This window comes from Urocampus carinirostris, chromosome 20 (genome assembly GCF_059441175.1).
Source record: "Urocampus carinirostris isolate Australia breed hairy pipefish chromosome 20, RoL_Ucar_1.0, whole genome shotgun sequence".
In the NCBI taxonomy this organism is placed as follows: domain Eukaryota; kingdom Metazoa; phylum Chordata; class Actinopteri; order Syngnathiformes; family Syngnathidae; genus Urocampus; species Urocampus carinirostris.
Genome location: NC_142368.1, coordinates 15529024 through 15541646, shown reverse-complemented (window position 1 = coordinate 15541646; position 12623 = coordinate 15529024).

The following is a 12623-nucleotide window of genomic DNA, read 5'->3' as shown; positions in this document are numbered from 1 at the left end:
GGCCAAAGGCGGAAACAGGAAATTGCATTTGGACTTTTTGGACAGCACCTCATTTTTTTGAAAACTATTAATAGAAGGTTGTAAAATGCTGGTCTACTAGTGATCCCAAGAGCCAAGAAGAGAACCGCAGGTTCGAGAGTGTTCTCTATTCGGGCTCTGGAACTGTGGACCGCTCTGGCCTATGAGCTTCGATCTGCAACCTCAATGGAACTGTTTGAATCTAGGCTTAAAACACACTTGTAGGTTTTAGATAATGGGATGGTGTCCTAATAGTCTGTAGTCTCTAATAGTCTGTGGTCTGTGCAGCCCTTTGAGACTCCTTGTGATTAAGGGCGTCACAAATAAACATGAAATGACCTGACTTGACTGAGGTTTTTGGGTTTTCCCTTGCCCTCATGTAGGTTTTAGATCAGGGGATGGTGACCTAATAGTCTGTAGTCTCTAATAGTCTGTGGTCTGTGCAGCCCTTTGAGACTTTTGTGATTAAGGGCATCACAAATAAACATGACTTGGCTGAAGTTTTCATGTTTTCCCTTGCCCTCATGTAGGTTTTAGATCAGGGGATGGTGTCATAATAGTCTGTGGTTTGCAATCATCTGCGGTCTGTGCAGCCCTTTGAGACTCCTTTTGATTAAGGGCGTCAAAAATAAACATGAAATGATCTGACTTGACTGAGGTTTTTGTGATTTTCCTTGCCCTCATGTAGGTTTTAGATCAGGGGATGGTGACCTAATAGTCTGTAGTCTCTAATAGTCTGTGGTCTGTGCAGCCCTTTAAGACTCCTTGTGATTAATGGAGTCAAAAATAAACATGAAATGACCTGACTTGACTGAGGTTTTTGTGATTTTCCTTGCCCTCATGTAGGTTTTAGATCAGGGGATGGTGTCCTAATAGTCTGTAGTCTCTAATAGTCTGTGGTCTGTGCAGCCCTTTGAGACTCCTTGTGATTAAGGGCGTCACAAATAAACATGAAATAACCTGACTTGACTGAGGTTTTTGGGTTTTCCCTTGCCCTCATGTAGGTTTTAGATCAGGGGATGGTGTCCTAATAGTCTGTAGTCTCTAATAGTCAGACAATAACTTTGTAACTATGGAATTGAAAAAAATGGAAAAAAACAGGGAAAAAGAAGAAAACGTTTGTGTTGCATTCAAATAATTTCCAATGACCCAAAATTTCCCATCTCACAATGAGCAGCCTTTCTTCAGTGCCCATTTATCCATTATCACCACGTGAAGCATTAGGTTAACAAAAAAAAAAGGGGGGGGGGGGGGGGGGGTCCGTTCCTGCAATACAGTATTGTTCTGGCGTGTATACAGAGAACAATGGCGCGATGATCGAGATCCACTCGTGCGTTTCCCGTTCGGTGCCTCGTTGTCTGCGAGTGCCCGTCGTCCCCGACTGGACTTAGGAGGGCCGCACGGGACCGGAAAACAAACGCACATTTTTCTATTTCCAGAAGCTTCCTGCACATTTTGGCCTGCAGCCTTCTTTTTTTTTTTAAGAAGTCCAGTATGTGTGATTATACCATGTGACTCATTAGAGCAGGGGTGTCAAAGTCATTTGAACTCAGGGGCCACATGATAGAACAAACATTCTGTCGGGGGCCGGACTAGTAGATTAAAAAGAAAGAAAAAGAAATAAGAGAAAGGGGGAGGGAAAAGGAGAGAGAGGACGGGACAAAGAGAAAAATAGAAAGAGGGAGAGAGAGCATGAGAAACAGAAGATAGAAAGTCGTGAGAGAGGGGCAAAAGGAGAGGAAGAAAGAAATCCAAAGAGAAATAGAAAGACAGAAGAAAGCGTGAAGGGTAGGAAGAGAGAAAGAGAAAAGAGAGAAAAGGAAAAAAGGAAGTTAGAGCAAAAGAAGTTAAAAAGACACAGAGAGAGAAAGAGAAAAAGAGCAACAAAGGAAGAGAAAAAGAGAAACACGGAGAGTGAAAGAGACAGAGTGGGAGAAAAGGGATGGAAAAGAAAAAAAGAGACAGAGACAGAGAGAGAGAGAAATAAATACAAGTACAGTGTCTTAGTTCGAGGGACCTGGCTTCGGCAACATCTGGTTGACATATTTCAACCCGCGGCTCGTTTTCCTCTTGCGCTTCTCTGAGTGTTGTCTCGCGGGCCGGATTCAATCCCTTAGCGAGCCTGATCCGGCCCGCGGGCCGCCTCTTTGACACCCGCGCATTAGAGCGATTATGGACTCGGTCTGAAACGAAGCGGACAACATTAAAGTCTTCCCGGATGCTGACTCGGCATCCCTGGCGCCAAATGTGCAAGATGCAAGGAATGCTTGATGAGCTTCTTTGTGTTGCCGCCAAAATGGACATCAATCCCCGGAAAGCTGCTCGGGAAACCTTGGGGGCCCCATTGTTGTCACCAGGGTTGGGTAGGGTTACTTTAACTGGATTACTTTCCATTACTTTTGGATGACTCCAATACCAAATATGCTAATAAAAGACAAGAGAAACTAAATAGGAATACAATGATGACTCACAACACGTGGTAAGCTTTCTCTCCTGGCTTTGATCTCTTTGATCTCCGGTAAAACTAACACAAAATGCAACCAGGGTTGGGTAGGGTTACTTTAACTGGATTACTTTCCATTACTTTTGGATTACTCCGATACCAAATATGCTCATAAAAGACAAAAGTATGTCTGTATACACGTGTACTAGAATGACAATAAAGTAGATCTGAATCTGAATCTGAAAGAAACTAAATAGGAATCAAATGATGACTCACAACACGTGATAAGCTTTCTCTCCTGGCTTTGATCTCTTTGATCTCCGGCAAGCCTGCACAAAATGGAGTCATTTTATTCATATTTAGTTTCCTTTTGAAACGATGTCCGTCAACTCGTGTGTCTGGCTTACATTTCTAAAAAAAAAAAAAAAAAAAAACTCAGGGAGACACTAGAGCAGTATCAAAGAGCGCCCCCTTAGCTTGGACCAGACATGGGACCAAGTCACACATGTGCAAGTCTCAAGTAAGTCTCAAGTCTTCACCTTCAAGTCCCAAGTAAGTCCCAAGTATTTTTTTCTTGGGCAAGTCAAGTCACAAGTCAAGTCCCGAGTCTTAGATTGCCAAGTCCAAGTCAAGTCACAAGTCATAAAAACAGCGACTCGAGTCGACTCGAGTCCAAGTCACTAAGTCTCAAGTCCCCATGTCTGGCTTGGACTACCTCCAGTTTTGTAAATAGTGGACGAGACATTCAGGGTCACCTCGTAAATCGGCAAACGCTCGATAAATGTCAAAACGCTTTGGCCTAATAGCCCAAATTTTCTTGAAAGTCGATTTTGAGGACAGAAAGAATGACAAAAATTCGCAAACGCTACAGTATGATTAACCTTAAGTCAACCCTAACTATCGTCATTTTTTTATTTTTATTTTTTTAGTTAACAAAGTTCAATGACCCTCACAGAGGGGACGAGGTCTGGCAAGAGGTGTGTCTCCAGGCGGCCAATAGGAATCCTTGACACGAAAGGACGGAAAACACTGATTTTGTGACGTCAATAATGACGACGGGGACGTTTTCATTCGACTTTTGAATTTGTTACCTCCACCAGGGAGGTTCAGTTTTTGTTCGGTGGTTGTACGGCAGGGGTGTCAAAGTCATTTGAACTCGGGGGCCACACGATAGAACAGTCTGTCGGGGGCCGGACGAGTAGATTCAAGAGAAAGAAAAAGAGAGAGAAAGAAATAAGAGAAAGAAGGAGGGAAAAGGAGAGAGGGCGGGACAAAGAAAGAAAAAGAGAGAGAGGGAGAGAGCGTGAGAAACAAAAGAGGAAAAGTCGTGAGAGAGGGGCAAAAGACAGGGAGAGGAAGAAAGAAATCCAAAGAAAAATAGAAAGACAGAAGTAGAGAAAAGAAAAAAGAAAGCACAAAGGCTAGGAAGGAAGAGAAAAGAGAGTTAAAAGACACAGAGAGAGAAAGAAACAAAGAGCAACAAAGGAAGAGAAAAAGAGGGACACAGAGAGTGAAAGAGAGAGAGTGGGAGAAAAGGGGTGGAAAAGAAACAAAGAGAGAGAGAAAGAGAGAGAGAGAAAGGAGAGAGAAAGAGAGAGAGAGAGAGAGAGAGAGGGGAGGCGTGTGAGAAACAGGCGGCCCGCGGGCCAGATCAGGCCCGCTAAGGGATTGAATCCGGCCCGCGAGACAGCACTCAGAGAAGCGCAAGAGAAAAACAAGCTGCAGGTTGAAATATGTCAACTTGATGTTGCCAAAGAAAGGTGCCTCAAACAAAGACACTGTACTTGTATTTCTTTTTCTTTCTTTCTCTCTCTCTCTCTCTCTCTTTTCCACCACTTTTCTCCCACTCTCTGTCTCTTTCACTCTCTGTGTTTCCTTTTTCTCATCTTTTGTTGCTCTTTGTCTCTTTCTCTCTCTGTGTCTTTTTAACTTATTTTGCTCTAACTTCCTTTTTTACTTTTCTCTCTTTTCTCTTTCGCTCTTCCTACCCTTCGCGCTTTCTTTTCTCTTTCCTCTCCTTCTGTCTTTCTTTTTCTCTTTGGATTTCTTTCTTCCTCTCCCTTTCTTTTCCCCCTCTCTCACCACTTTTTATCTTTTCTTTCTCACGCTCTCTCCCTCTCTCTTTTTCTTTCTTTGTCCCGCCCGCTCTGCTTTTCCTCTCTCTTTCTCTTATTTCTTTCTCTCTCTTTTTCTTTCTCTTTAATCAACTAGTCCGGCCCCCGACAGAATGTCTGTTCTCTCACGTGGCCCCCGAGTTGAAATGAGTTTGACACCCCTGCATTAACCCTTAAATTGGTGATACCCGTCTAGTATTTTTCTCCAGGATTTCTAAAGGATTTCCAATTTCCAATTTACCCTAAAAACAACATTCTCTTCACGTTAGGACACGAGAAAATTCCTGCTTGGACTCTCCGAACGTGCCACTTGTCAACAAGTTTTTACCTGAGGGGAAAAAAAAAGGGAGCGGACAAAAAAAACAATTTTGTTTTCCGGGCACGTGCATTTCGTTCGATGTTCGGACTTGTTGTCGAGCAACTTGTGAATAAATCGAAGTCCTGTTTGTAAGCAGGGTTGGGTAGGGTTACTTTAACGGGATTACTTTCAATGACTTTTGGATGACTCGGATACCAAATATGCTAATAAAAGACAAAAGAAACTAAACATGAATAAAATGATGACAAGGGTTGGGTAGGGTTACTTTAACTGGATTACTTTCAATGACTGTTGGATTACTCCGATACCAAATATGCTAATAAAAGACTAAAGTAACTAAACATGAATAAAATGATGACCAGGGTTGGGTAGGGTTACTTTAACTGGATTACTTTCAATTACTTTTGGATTACTCCAAGACCAAATATGCTAATAAAAGACAAAAGAAACGAAATAGGCGTAAAATCATGACCAGGGTTGGGTAGGGTTACTTTAACTGGATTACTTTCAATGACTTTTGGATGACTCCGATACCAAATATGCTAATAAAAGACTAAAGTAACTAAACATGAATAAAATGATGACCAGGGTTGGGTAGGGTTACTTTAACTGGATTACTTTCAATGACTTGTGGATGACTCCGATACCAAATATGCTAATAAAAGACAAAAGAAACTAAATAGGAACAAAATGATGACCAGGGTTGGGTAGGTTTACTTTAACTGGATTACTTTCAGTTACTTTTGGATTACTCTGATACCAAATATGCTAATAAAAGACAAAAGTAACTAAATAGGAATAAAATGATGACCAGGGTTGGGTAGGGTTACTTCAACTGGATTACTTTCAATGACTTTTGGATTACTCCCATACCACATATGCTAATAAAATACAAAAGAAACTAAATATGAATACAATTATGACCAGGGTTGGGTAGGGTTACTTTAACTGGATTACTTTCAATTACTTTTGGATTACTCCAATACCAAATATGCTAATAAAAGACAAAAGAAACTAAATATGAATAAAATGATGACCAGGGTTGGGTACAGTTACTTTAACTGGATTACTTTCAATTACTGTTTGATTACTCCAGTACCAAATATGCTCATAAATGACAAAAGTAACTAAATATGAATAAAATGATGACCAGGGTTGGGTAGGGTTACTTGAACTGGATTACTTTCAATGACTTGTGGATTACTCCAAAACCAAATATGCTAATAAAAGACAAAAGTAACAAAATAGGAATAAAATAATGACCAGGGTTGTGTAGGGTTACTTTAACTGGATTACGTTCAATTACTTGTGGATTACTCCAATACCAAATATGCTAATAAAAGCAAGCTGTTTGGATTTATTTTCATTTTGTTTCTGTGGCATTTTATGTCGTTTTGGTGGAGATCAAAGAGATCAAAGCCAGGAGAGAAAGCTTACCGCGTGTTGTGAGTCATCATTTTATTCAGATTTAGTTTCTTTTGTCTTTTATTAGCATATTTGGTATTGGAGTCATTCAAAAGTCATTGAAAGTAATCCAGTTAAAGTAACCCTACCCGACCGTGTTCGTAGGTAACTCCGGGTTGTTTAGGTCGCGTTTGACCTCCAGAAAAGCTCGCTTTGTACTTGACCGGTAAAAGCTTTCGTACGGACAACGGTGACCTCGATTTTTTCTTGGGTTACTTTGGTTTAGGGAGGCGGGGCCAGTTTGCCGGCCAATTGCACGTAGTCGATTGCTAGCATGTTTTTGAAAACAATTGACTGGCTAGTAGAGAGAATCAATGAAAATGATCATTGAATTCACTTCTTTGTGCCCAATTTGTAATTTTCTGTCTACAGCAGGGGTGTCAAACTCATTTTAACATTTTAACATTATCAAACATGTCCAAAACTTGACATCAACTTACATTTTGCTGAGTTTCCAGCAATGCTAAATTATTTTTCACTACAAATGTCATTAGTTTTTACAATTCTTTCACAAGATTTCCATTTCTTTTTTTTCCTGGTATCTTTTGTCGCATAATACTAACATTTTGGGGGGCTTATTTAGTGTACTGTATTTAATCACATTTTTTAGTGGAAGTACAATGTTGGCAACAAGATTGACTTGGTATCATTGGAAATTATTTGAATGCAGCACAAACTTTTTCTTCTTTTTTCCTGTTTTTTTTTTTCAATTCCTTTAAAAAAAAATATTGTGTTTATTTTTCCCTAGCTGTTACTTTTTTTCTTTTTGTTGTCTATTTAATTTTTTTCCTTTGTTTCTTTCTGGCTTTTTCCTAAAATTTTCCTTCTTTTTTCTCTTCCTTTTGATTCTTTTTTTTCTCAGCTTTTCACTCCTTTTTCATTTTGGTATTATTTTCTTTTTTGTTCTATTCCCCCTTCCTTTATGTCATTTTGAGCACCATTTTACATAATATTTGGTCATATAAGGATGAAAGAAGCAAAAACAACCTGAAGAGCCATTTAGGACGCGAAAGAGCCAGTTCCTTTTAGTGATCCGAGCCGAAGAAGCCGGTTCTCGACAAACTCTACTGACTTTACTCGACTTCATTCTACTTCGACATTGACTTCAAAATACCGCATTTAGGACACAGCGTCAGGGGAACCCGTGTATTTTGACTTTCATGCACTATAACTTTCACTTAATTTGCTTTTGAATTAGCAATTTCGAGCCCTAGATTTTGCGAGCCGGCTAGATTTTCTTGTGCGCGAAAAGCTCTGGGTAGTGCGCAAAATGTTTCAAAATGAATTCTCGGCAGTTTCGGTTTTTTTCTTATCATTTGTGGTTATCATGGTTCAGGAGGTAAAATATTTTTAAATGTGATCAATATGATTTCATTCATTTTGTATTTTGCTATATATTGAACCTTTATGTAGAGTTACTATATGACTATATTAGTATTGGTTTTGTTTAGAAAGATAATAAAATAAATACTTAAAATGAATTTATCTAGTAATGGAACCATTTTTTTAAAAGTAAATAAATAAATACTTAAAGGCAGCAATATTATGTGTAAGATTATTGTCGGGAATTGGCACAAAACTCTCGCACTAGAGGGGTCAAACCTGGGGGGAGTGGCTGGATAGTGGCCACCTGTGCTTAATTTGTCTTCATTGTTTATGATACCAGCTGGTTGGTATTATATTAGTTTGTGAATCATATTTACTTTGATTAATTATGGTAGCTTATAAAGTGCAATCTTAAACCGATTTATCAACCAAGAATATATTAGCCTGTACAACCTATTAGCCTGTATATAAAAAGAAAGAAATAGTAACCTGCTGCCACCTACTGATGTGGATGAGTGTTACAGTTACTTGACAGATCACTGGAAGAGAGAGAACATATTGAAAAATGACATGGTTTGTGGCATAAAAACTTTTGTTTTAATGCAGCTCACTTAAAAAACACGGACTTAAAATATCTATCCACTTGGGTTCAAATTCAGAATTTCATTTTGTTTAACCACTTCAGTGCAAATGTATATATATATATATATATATATGGGTCCCAACGGAGATCAATGGGTCCCCAAAATTTTGTTTATTGGTAATACAAATCAGTTATCTCTTCAAGATTTTTCAGTTCACAACAATATTGTAAATTATACAAAATAATATTGCTGAAATAATTATATTAATCTATATTTTCATTCAGTTTTAATCATCACACTTAATTGGTAATACAAATCAGTTATCGCTTCAGATTTTTCAGTTCACAATATTGTACATTATACAAAATACTGATAATACTGCCATCCACTTAACTATCTTTAGCAGTGAAAGCATGGCCAATTCTTCTTTTGATGTCGTATCCGTTCATAATTGCCTCTCTCTTCCTGCAGCAACGGAATTTCCATAGCTAATTTGTGGTTTTCATTGTGCCGATCCAATGTGCTTTTCTGAAAGTTCGTATTGCAAAATGATTTATGCGATCCAGTTTTTTTGTCACGCTGGGTGCATGCATCACAGAACATGTAGCCTCCATTATCATCCTCCTCATAGCGTCACAAGGAATATAATTGAGTCCATTTTGGCAGAAAAGTCCTTTTCTTGCTAGAAGTATTCTTGTATTTTCTTTCGTCAAATCGTTTGCTTCAACACACGTGTTTTCCTTGCCTCCGCGATCTTCTGAAGAATTTCTCCACCGTTTTTTCGTGCCGGAATTATTGCCGTTGTTATCACTTTCTGCATTATGTTTCGACTTATTACTAAGACTGAAGAAATTACCATTTTTTTGTTGATTTTCACCTTAAATCGACGACAAGCACCACAACAATGACGTCATATCGAAGCAACGAGATCTCGTTTACCGAGATCGGCATGCGGACGAAAACTCGAACCACGAGACTAAAACAACAATGGCGGATCTGCCTGACGAAAAGTCTGAAGAGCGGTAAATCTTTGTTTAAAAAAAATGTAATCTGGTAATAATTTTGCGTCAAAAACGTTGCGTACGTTGATTCGACACGATGTGTTCCCAGCAAAAATGATGCGTCTCGGATGCGGGCAAACCAGAACACTGTGTATATATGTATATATATATATATATATATATATATATATATATATATATATATATATACACTAAAAAGTCAACAGTCACCCATCCATTCTTATGAGTACATGTAGGACTATGTTCTTTATCCCCTGTGAAGAACCTAACTAACAATACTGTAGAATAATAGATAGATACTTTATTTATCACCGCAGGGAAATTCACATTTGATTTAATGAGGTGTAGACTGTGGCTTATTAAAATAAAAGCTGTTTTTTGTTGACGATTACCTTTAAAAATGTCTTAAATTATAAGTACAGGTTAGCATTTTAGTACTTTTATGACGTCAGGGTCAAACAGCGCCACTAGGGCAACAAAGTTCATTGGACTGTTGACGTGGGAAAAGCGCCAAAGTCTTCCTTTTAAAGATCATAAATGTCGAACGCAGCACCCAAATTATTATTTTTTTTTGCTTACAACAGCTCTCATAAATTTAGATAGATTGAAAGCACATCTAATCATACGCGATGACTTAATTTCACTTCTTACGTAATGCTTTCAAAAGTGGACTTTGAGAGAGTTAACAGCGACACGAAGCGGTGTTTAGGTGTACTGCAATTGCGTTAACAATTTCTGCTTGTTGGATCCCTTAACCAATAGGGTCGTAGGGGCACCATTTCCTGTGGTGTCTCTTGGGCAAGTACAGCCTATTGTACTATTATGTGTAAAGAAAAAAATATGAGAAGTTGTTTATTTCAATAAAATTATTGCAAGTATATAATCACAAAAGGATATATATTTTTAAATGTCTAGATCAGAGGTGTCAAAGTTATTTGAACACGGGGGCCACACGATAGAACAAATATTCTGTCAGGGGGCCGGACTAGTAGATTAAAGAGAAAGAAAATGAGAAAGAAAGAAATAAGAGAAAAGAGGGAGGGAAAAGGAGAGAGGGCGGTATAAAGAAAGAAGAGAGAGGGAGAGAGAGGGAGAAACAAAAGATAAAAAGTCGGGAGAGAGGGGGAAAAGAAAAGGAGAGGAAGAAAGAAATCCAAAGAGAAATAGAAAGACAGAAGGAGAGAAAAGAGAAAAGAAAGCGCGCAAAGAAAGAAAAAGAGAGAGAGGGAGAGAGCATGAGAAACAAAAGATAAAAAGTCGTGAGAGAGGGGGAAAAGAAAGGGAGAGGAAGAAAGAAATCCAAAGAGAAATAGAAAGACAGAAGGAGAGAAAAGAGAAAAGAAAGCGTGCAAAGAAAGAAAAAGAGAGAGAGGGAGGGAGCGTGAGAAACAAAAGATAAAAAGTCGTGAGAGAGGGGGAAAAGAAAGGGTGAGGGAGAAAGAAGTCCAAAGAGATATAGAAGGACTGAAGGAGAGAAAAGAGAAAAGAAAGCGCGCAAAGAAAGAAAGAGAGAGAGAGGGAGAGAGCGTGAGAAACAAAATATCAAAAGACGTGAGAAAGGGGGAAAAGAAGGGGAGAGGAAGAAAGAAATCCAAAGAGAAATAGAAAGACAGAAGGAGAGAAAAGAGAAAAGAAAGCGTGCAAAGAAAGAAAAAGAGAGAGAGGGAGGGAGCGTGAGAAACAAAAGATAAAAAGTCGTGAGAGAGGGGGAAAAGAAAGGGTGAGGGAGAAAGAAGTCCAAAGAGATATAGAAGGACTGAAGGAGAGAAAAGAGAAAAGAAAGCGCGCAAAGAAAGAAAGAGAGAGAGAGGGAGAGAGCGTGAGAAACAAAATATTAAAAGACGTGAGAAAGGGGGAAAAGAAGGGGAGAGGAAGAAAGAAATCCAAAGAGAAATAGAAAGACAGAAGGAGAGAAAAGAGAAAAGAAAGCGCAAAGGGTAGGAAGAGAGAAAGAGAAAAGGAAAAAGGGAAGTTAAAGCAAAAGAAGTTAAAAAGACAGCGAGAGAGAAAGAGACAAAGAGCAACAAAGGAAGAGAAAAAGAGAGACACAGAAAGTGAAAGAGACAGAGAGTAGGAGAAAAGGGACAGACAGACAGACAGACAGACAGACAGACAGACAGACAGACAGACAGACAGACAGACAGACAGACAGACAGACAGACAGAGAGAGAGAGAGAAATACAAGTACAGTGTCTTTCTTCAAGGCACCAGGCTTTGGTAACATCAAGTTGACATATTTCAACCTGCAGCTTGTTTTTCTCTTGTGCTTCTCTGAGTGTTGTCTCGCGGGCCGGATTCAATCTCTTAGCGGGCCTGATCTGGCCCGCGGGCCACCTGTTCGACACCTGTGGTCTAGATAGATGGCAAGCAAGATATAAATAGGTGGCTAGATCATTCGCTTGCTAGATAGTTGTAGCTATAAATAGATAGCTAGATGGCTAGTTAGCTTGCTGGATATAGATGGCTAGCTAGACGGATAGTGAGATAACAAAATATATATAGATGGCTAGCGAGCTAGATGGTTAGCTAGCTAGAGGGCTTTCCAGATAGCAGTTAGCTAGCTCGGTGGCATTCTAGCTAGCTGGCTAAATGGATAGATAGATTGATAGATAGATAACCATTAAGCTAGCCATATAGCTAACTAGTTTGTAGCTGGCTATGCTACCATTTATATATTACTTTCTTGCTCTACCAATCAAATGATGATTAAGTTGTAGGTTTATTTGTTTGTATCTGACTGTGCCTCACCAGACATAAACCTCACTGAATATCGTTCAGTATCGGCGCTGAAGGATTTTTATATTTTATTTATTTGACTAGAAGGGATTTTACAAATTACAGTTATTGAATGCAATGAAGATTTTTCACATAGGAGGCTAAAGTTTGATGACAGTTTGCGCCGTTCCAAGTGTGGAGCGGGCGCTGACGACGGACTTAGGCCTTGTTTTGATAAACGCTTGGCATTGCTTTGAGCTGATATGAGTTTCCTTTAGACATGGCGGCGCCTTTTGGCGAGGAGGTGGCGACCAGAGGATTCTGCCACGGGCGGAGTCTGCCACGTGGGGAGTTCCTGGCCCACCCATGGGGGGTGGCCGACGCCCTGACGTGTGAAAAAGACGGAAGATGGAAGAGAGAGACGAGAGGGAGAGTCGAAGAAGACTAATTAGACAATAATTCGGCTAAATTCGATGGAATTCATTTAGTAAAATCATTTAAGAATATAAATCTGCCCCTGTGTGGAAATGCCTGTCAATATTTTTCCCTAAATTAAGAAACGAGCATGCATTGTTAGGAGAATAAAGTTTGTGTTTGGTTAATGGAGTCAGATAACTC